Source organism: Triticum dicoccoides, chromosome 7A (genome assembly GCF_002162155.2).
Source record: "Triticum dicoccoides isolate Atlit2015 ecotype Zavitan chromosome 7A, WEW_v2.0, whole genome shotgun sequence".
Taxonomy (NCBI): Eukaryota; Viridiplantae; Streptophyta; class Magnoliopsida; order Poales; family Poaceae; genus Triticum; species Triticum dicoccoides.
In genome coordinates, this window is record NC_041392.1 from 693,095,277 (window position 1) to 693,102,900 (window position 7,624).

At 43.8% G+C, this 7,624-nt stretch overlaps 1 pseudogene; it reads right to left on the minus strand.

Moving 5' to 3' along the window:
* Positions 1 to 1,266: 1,266 nt before the first annotated feature.
* LOC119333915 lies at positions 1,267 to 1,952 on the minus strand (annotated as a pseudogene).
* Positions 1,953 to 7,624: the final 5,672 nt, after the last annotated feature.

The window sequence follows — 7,624 nt, forward strand, 5'->3', positions numbered from 1 at the left end:
TTTCAAAAAAATATACAGAAGTGGATTGAACCAGAGGTTCAACTGGAAAAAAGAACTATACAGAATAAGAGAAAAATCATCTTATTGATTCTCCATACCCAGTGGGCCTGAACCTTTCAAGAACATCATCGGTTGTCCTCTAAACTTATCTTAGACTAACCTTACACAAGGCAAGTGTAATACATCTAGATATGGGTCGTACTAGATCAACTACGTTTGCAATCCTAATCCCAGGAATAACACAATCGGAAAATACCTAAAATCACTAGTAATTTCATGAGCAACAAGATCATGTACATGGAAGAAAATAAGGATATGCTATACTGCAAATCCAAGAGATAAGTACTACAACAGAATGCCACAAATATTATTATAAAAATATCTCATGTAAGACAACTAATAACTTTGTACTTCAAATATGGTCGTACAATGATTGCTACTGCACATTTTTAAAGATTATTCTTATTGAATAAAATTAATATACTGAAGACCTTCCACTACTTTAGATATCACCACACATGAGTTGTTGTAATTTTCTAGACATTTGGATACATCTAATACTGTTAAGACTGGTCGATGTACCGAAATCAGGGCCATGATCCCCCAAGAAATCTGGATAAAGATCAATGTTCATGCCGCCTTGGTGACATCAACAAGTGAAGCCGTCGGGGATTTGAATATTAGTGGCCATTTATAGTTTAGTTATAAAGGTTACAACAAACTTTGTTCATGATATACTACAACAACCTCGCCCTTGGATGACATGAGAGTATGGACTTTTATGATTTTCACGGTCGTTCGATCCTTGAGTACGGTTTCCTGAATTTGGAATTTGGAATTTGCATATTTCATACTTCTTCACTTTGCATTAAAAATTGTAACAACATCGGTGTTTGAGAAATATTTTCTCTCTTCACCTCAAATCAATTATCTCAAACACCACACCAAAGACCAAACAACATATTGATTAACTAATGGAGTAAATTGATTATATGATTTGTATTCAAAATACATTATGGTAACATAAGACAAGAGTGCACCCACACCAAAACAAAACACAAGACAAGAGTAAACAGATTACATGATTGGTAAAAGGAAACAACATGATGATAAACAACACCACAGTAAACCCATTACATGGCAGCGACACATGAGAACAACAATGAAAATAGATATGTAACTTATATGATAGATAGATTCAGATTGTCTCTGGATTATGATGGCATACGACTATGGGATCTCGGTGCATATTGCGCACGGCCGAGGCTAAACAGGAGGAGAATCAGAGAAATACCACGGTTTGGTGAAATTGTCATCAGTCCCTTCTGTTGGAGCACTAGGAGTGACGGGAACGACGAAGAACTTGGGTTTCTTGAAACCAGGTGGCGAGACGGAGCCCTTAGGGGTTCCCTTGAGGAGCTTAAGCAGCTTTCCGCCTGCGCCACGATCTGCATCCGTCGGATCGGTTGCTGTGGCTGTGGAGCAGGTACGTCCGCCAGCTGCAGGCCGAGACGTGCTCGTGCCGGAAGCGACATGTGCAGGAACGGGTATGCAGGCACCGGTGTGGTGTAGCCGGCGGGCGCTTCAAAGGGGAAGGGAAAGTAAACTACCAGCTTGGGCGGCGGTGGAGGCGGTGTTGTGGGATCCGGTGGCAACGTAACGACCTCAAAGAGCGGTGTATCGTGACCATGGCTGCGGTGCCTCGGTGCAGCGATCACCTCCTTAACCAGTCTGGCCGGCGGAGGGTAGGGGAAGTTGAGCTTTGCCTTTGTGCGCTTTAGCTCCCTAGCCGCGAGGTCGTAGGCGCACGCGGCGACCTCGGGGGAGGAGTACGTCCCCAGCCACAACAACGTCTTCGTCACGGGGTGCTTGATCGTTGCGGCGAACTTGCCCTCCCCCTTCTTTCTCACTCCAGTTAACTTGATGTTCTCACCCGCCGCTGCGGCTGCCATGGCCTCTACCACAGTCGAACGGAGGTGGATGCCCTTTGAGGTGGATGCCGGATGTGTGCAAGACGATGGGGTTTAATAGCGGGTCTTGCGCAGCTCACCCTGCCGGCATCATGCCGTGCGTCGCGTACGTACGTTTCAGCTTCACTGGAACCACGCCGCCTAACCAGGAACGGAGAGTGGTTATGTACACTGATAAAAAAATATATATGATGGCTTGCACGTAAAGAACCACGCCTTATAGCTTGCATTGTTAGTTTTCACTTTTGTTTTGGTTGTATTTCTCCTAGCTTATACTCGTATACACGTTGCTGGCCAGGCGACTGCTTTCTCGCGCGTCCTCGCTTGGAACGGAACGCTGATTAACACGACAAAAGATATATGTCATGGCGTGTACGTAAAGGGATCAAGTACACTAGTACATCTTGCATTGCTGATTTTACTGCTTTCATCGCTTTGCCGTTTCTGTTCTCGCGCGACTGCATGCGTCTACTCGGCCGAGCACGCACTCTCGTACTTAAAAGGCGCCGAATACTGGCACGTTACACGTCAGTCTAGCTTATCATCTGATGCCCTAGATTACGTGTGCTTAGCTGATGGAAACCACACTTTTCTGCTGCTTATACATATATTGTGTGAAGTTTGTCTTTTCATAAACGAACGTTGTCTGTCTTCCAATGCATTTCTTTCCAACGTGGTTCAGCGTCATTGCTAAGTTAAGAATTTAACGGTTTAAGTAATTTTCAAAATAAATTAAATTATTTTTTCTGATAAAAACATCTCAAGTCAGATTGTCAGATTAATATTCGGTATTTTTATTTTTATCATTTCCGTAAACGTATCTCCAAAAAGTCTTATAGCATTCTAGAGTTTTTCAAGAAAAAATGCACTAGGGTATCTTCAAGGATATCTCCTAAAACAGACATAGTATCTGCCCATGGATAGTGATACAGAAGCCGGCCATTCAACCCTATCCATCAAACGTCCGGATACATTTTAAACGGTATTTGAACAAACCGGATGATCATTTAAACCGGACTAAATTCATGACATTTTTTGCATATTTCATTTTAAAAAGTGTACATGGCATTTTTTAACATAAAATGTTAATCTAGTCTAAATCTTCGCCAGCCGTGGAGACGTCCTTGTTCCATGTGCCGTCTTCCCCATGTCCGGCATCTTTGTCGGGCCTGAGCTCTGCGAAGTGAAGCTATGGCTCACCGGTGATGAAGAGTAAGAAACGGGACACATGCATCCCCACATGGGATACAGACGCCTTTGTCTCCCATGTCCTACTCTTCCTTGTCGAATTCCGTTGCTTGGATGTCACCGGTCGATGTGAGGTCCTAGATGGATGTGGACGGGCCGGACTCGTGGTCGTTGTGGCCTGATGGGAACCTGGGGTGACGCGGAGCTGCCGATGTAACCATTCCAGTTCGCGATCGCCTAAGCCGCCGTGTCCGCCTCCACCGTGACCGCGGTGCAGCCAGCACGATCGCTGCACGTGGTTTCGTAGAGCGCTCCCTGATGTTCGACGAAGTTCGGGTCCTCCGAGGCCATGGTCGTCGTGGCCTCCTCGCTTGCGAAGTCGCCGTAGATTTTGGCCCTCAGCCAGCTGGTGATGTCGGAGGTTCGAGAGGTTGTAGCCTTGCTCCTCTGGCGCCAGCCAAAACATCAAAACTCATGGTGTCGGCTGCTCCTCCGTCATGACGATGTTGAATTGTGGTTTCGCGATGGACCTATACGGGCGGGGGCGCCGGCTCGTCATCACGTGGTGGTCTCTCACCTCCGGCAAGTCGGCCTCTATTCGTCACGCATGACGGTGCCACTAGTCGGCCTCAAGGCTGGCCAACTCGTGCTTCTTCTCCGTCGAGAGGGTCTCCCACTTCGCTTTAGAGCTTGCCATGGCAAAGGTGGTGCACAGAGGAGGAACGAAAATGGACGTGGTATGGTGCGGATCATGTTGTGCGCGGCCACGTATAAATAAAGGGCGTCGACCAAAACAAACATCAAGTTGTTTCAGTGCGGGTACCAGAGTGGGTTTCTCGGCTATCACGTCTGCTTAATGTCGACACACAGATAGATGAGCAGCCGGCTTCAATGCGGTAGATTGTCGTCTCGTCGCCCCATCCGGTCACGTCTCTCCGGCATTGAACAGGCACGGAGATAGGGATGTGACAGGGGCGACGCACTCGGCCAGCACTCCCATTCAATTCTGGCTCTAGTGACCGGTCGCGTCCCTCTAGGCCGGCATGAATGCAGCATGGAGAGTGGAGGTGCAGTTGCGTCGGAGATGGCGCATGCTTGAGAGAATATTTTGATGGGACCGAGGTGTCGAACGGGTACGTGGCGGCGGTTCGTAAGCCCGCCAGCCTTCCCATGCTTAACGTCCAATTGGCGAGACTTCAGACAAGCGGACGCGTCCGCACATCGATGGGTACATCGTTGGATGGCTTGCAGCTCCAAGACACCTCGATGCCCTTAGTATTTACAGATAGATGACGCACCAGCCAATACTTGTATGCACGCATTGCATTCTTCAATTCATATTTTCACTCTTTAATCCACACCATAACGCCATGCAAAAAAAAAAAATCCACACCATAACGATCAATATATACTGTCAGTTTGAGTTAGTATTCCGTACCACATCAATAAGATGGCATGCTAATGACATGAGTTTTTCTAAGATGCATGACTTCGATAAGCAGATGACTAATTGTGATGTGGCAAACATGCATGTCTTGGTGAGGTAGTGAGTGCATGTTGTAAGACTTAAAGGTAGTCGATGTGATGCATGGCTAACAAATAGTGAATGCTGACATTGAACACTTTGTGAGGTGGAGGGCTGCATGTTGAGAGAATTGCTTGGAGTGGGGATTAACTTTTTAAGAATATTTTGCTTTTAGTGGGAATTAACTTTTTAGGAATATAGAATTTAGGAAGACAAAAAAATGAATTTTTCTCAAAGGTAATAGATTATTACCAAGTTTTCTTTTAGATGACACTTGCAAAGTGTTCCTTGCATATGCGAGGGCACCATCTTTAATTATTTTGCTCAAATTTGAAATGGTTAACTTTTTTTATGATTTCCTGGATGTTCTCATTATGGCTAGTAAACAATACAATTTTTGTGTTCAATAAAATATCACAATTGTAGAAAAGAATTTAGTTATGCCTTTTTTAGGATCAAGATTTCATAATTTTATTAGTATGAGCAATAATGGTAAACACTTCCTAAAAGATGAACAAATAACATTGTCCAATAGAGTACAATTTTAAAAGGCTTAATCACATTGTACTCATTTAAGCAGCACCACTAAAGGTATACAGTTTGTTTGCCACATCAAGAATCCATAACATACAATAGTACTTGTCAAAAAGAAAGAGAACAATTCGTAGACAATACATGTTTATTTATATCTAAAATAAAATAAAATATAACAACTAATATGGCTATAAATAATATTTTCTTACTACTTCGTCAAGTTAAAGAGGAAGAAAACAACATTTTCCATAATATTCCCGTAAATAATGATGGAGAATTGAAGCATTATTCCATTGTATACATTAAACATAAAAAACTGCGATGAGCTTGCAAAAACATTATGAACTATAAATGGAGGATGGTCCAAAAATGATCATTATCAAGTTTTTAAATCACAAAGATTCCGGTCAATCCTTTTGAATCAGTTAACCCATTATTCCTATGAAGAATGCTGGAGTGCGCGCCTCCCTGGGCTTTTCGAGGGCAAGGAGTGGCTCTTGTCCGTCCATTGCTAGTTAGCTTGCAGCGGGAGCCTCGCGGGGCGGCTTCGGGCCATCTGATCTACGCGGACGACTTGCAACTGGGCGACCTAGCTGGAAGCTCGATGACGGGTTGCCCGAGGGCGCGTGATCGCTATAGTCAGTGTGTGTCCATGACATGTGGAACCAGGTCGCATGATCTCTATAGCCGGGCGAAGAAAGCCTCCCAGTCGTCCGTTGCTGGGTAGGTTACGGCAGAAGGCTCTCAGGGATGAGGCGAGCAATTCAATCTAACCGCATGGCTCACACCCGGGCGACCCAGCTGGAAGGTCGATGACGGGTGGACCGAGGGCACACGATCATTATAGTACGTCCCGTCTCAACCCGTCCTCACCGCCCTCGATCACCCACGCCGGTCTCGTCGCCGGCACCACCGTGGTGAGCCTCTTATTCTTATCTTCTTTTTAAAAGAAAAAAATTCTTACTTGCATGATTTAGAAAAATACTTGTATAATTTTCTTACTTTTATTATTGTTTGTTATTATATAGTGCCATGGTTTTGGTATCTGTCCCCGTCGGCCCTCGTCCTATCTATGATTCGGCTGTGGTTTGTTATCTTTTATTATTATTTGTTTCATTTAGTGTTTATGACAACTATGCCGACCAATGTGACATAGATGTTCTTATCTAGGAGGTATGTGAACTGGAAATTCCAACCGACCCACTTGTCGAGAGGTTAAATTTAGCTGAAAAAGAAAAAACAATTACTTGAAGAAAAAATTGAAAAGAATTGAGGAGGAGAAGATGGAATTGGAGTTGCATGTAGCAGATGTCGTTGATGATCACAAGATGAAGATGGATGCAATGCGCTTAAAGATTAGAAAGATTAGAAAATATGCCATTCATAATGAGGCTTGGCATCATTATGCCACTGGATCAATTGTTATCTTAGTTGTGATTATGATCGCATTTGTTGTTGCATTTAAATGTTTTTCATTGTTTCAATGTATGTTTTAGTTAGATGCTCTAGAGAGCTATATGTTGTTCTATGAGAACTATGTATGAACTTGATGTATTTATTTTTTTAGTAATAAAATTTGATCACTTATGTACTTTGGCTTTAATATGATGATGAACTTGTATTAATTTTGTCACTTCTCTATTCATGATGTTCTGTAATTGTTTTCAATACACTTAATTATATAATGGACGCAGATGAACCGGTAATGGATGTACGGTGACTGACGCACCTCCGAGTATATTGAGGGCCTGCATAAATTTCTCGAAGTGGCTTAGGCAAACAAGCAAAATGGTTTTATGTATTGTCTATGTACTGTCTGTGAGAATATGAAGGATCACTCTTCCTCGAAAACCATTCTCGAAAACCATTCACGTCCACCTGCTTGAGAAGGGTTTCATCCCACACTATAATGTTTGTACCAAGCACGGAGAAAGAGGGGCTATGATGGAAGACAATGAAGAATAAGAGGATGATGACAACTATCCCCCTGAATACGGGGATACTGCAATGGGGGAAGCTGAAGATCAAGAGGCACCAGACAATGTGCCCGATGATGATCTTCATCGGGTGATTGTTGATACGAAGAGAAAATGCCAAAGTGAAATGGAGAACTTGAAGTTCGATCGCATGTTAGAGGATCACAAAAAGGGTTGTACCCAAATTGCGAAGATGACAACACAAAGCTCGGTACCACATTGGAATTGCTGCAATGGGAGGCTGACCATGGTGTATCTGACAACGGATTTGGGAAGCTACTGAAAATAATGAACAAGAAGCTTCCAAAGGATAACGAATTGCCCGACAGTACATACGAAGCAAAGAAGGTTCTATGCCCTCTAGGATTGGAGGTGCAGAAGATACATGCATGCCCTAATGACTGCATCCTCTACCGTGGTGAGTACGAGGA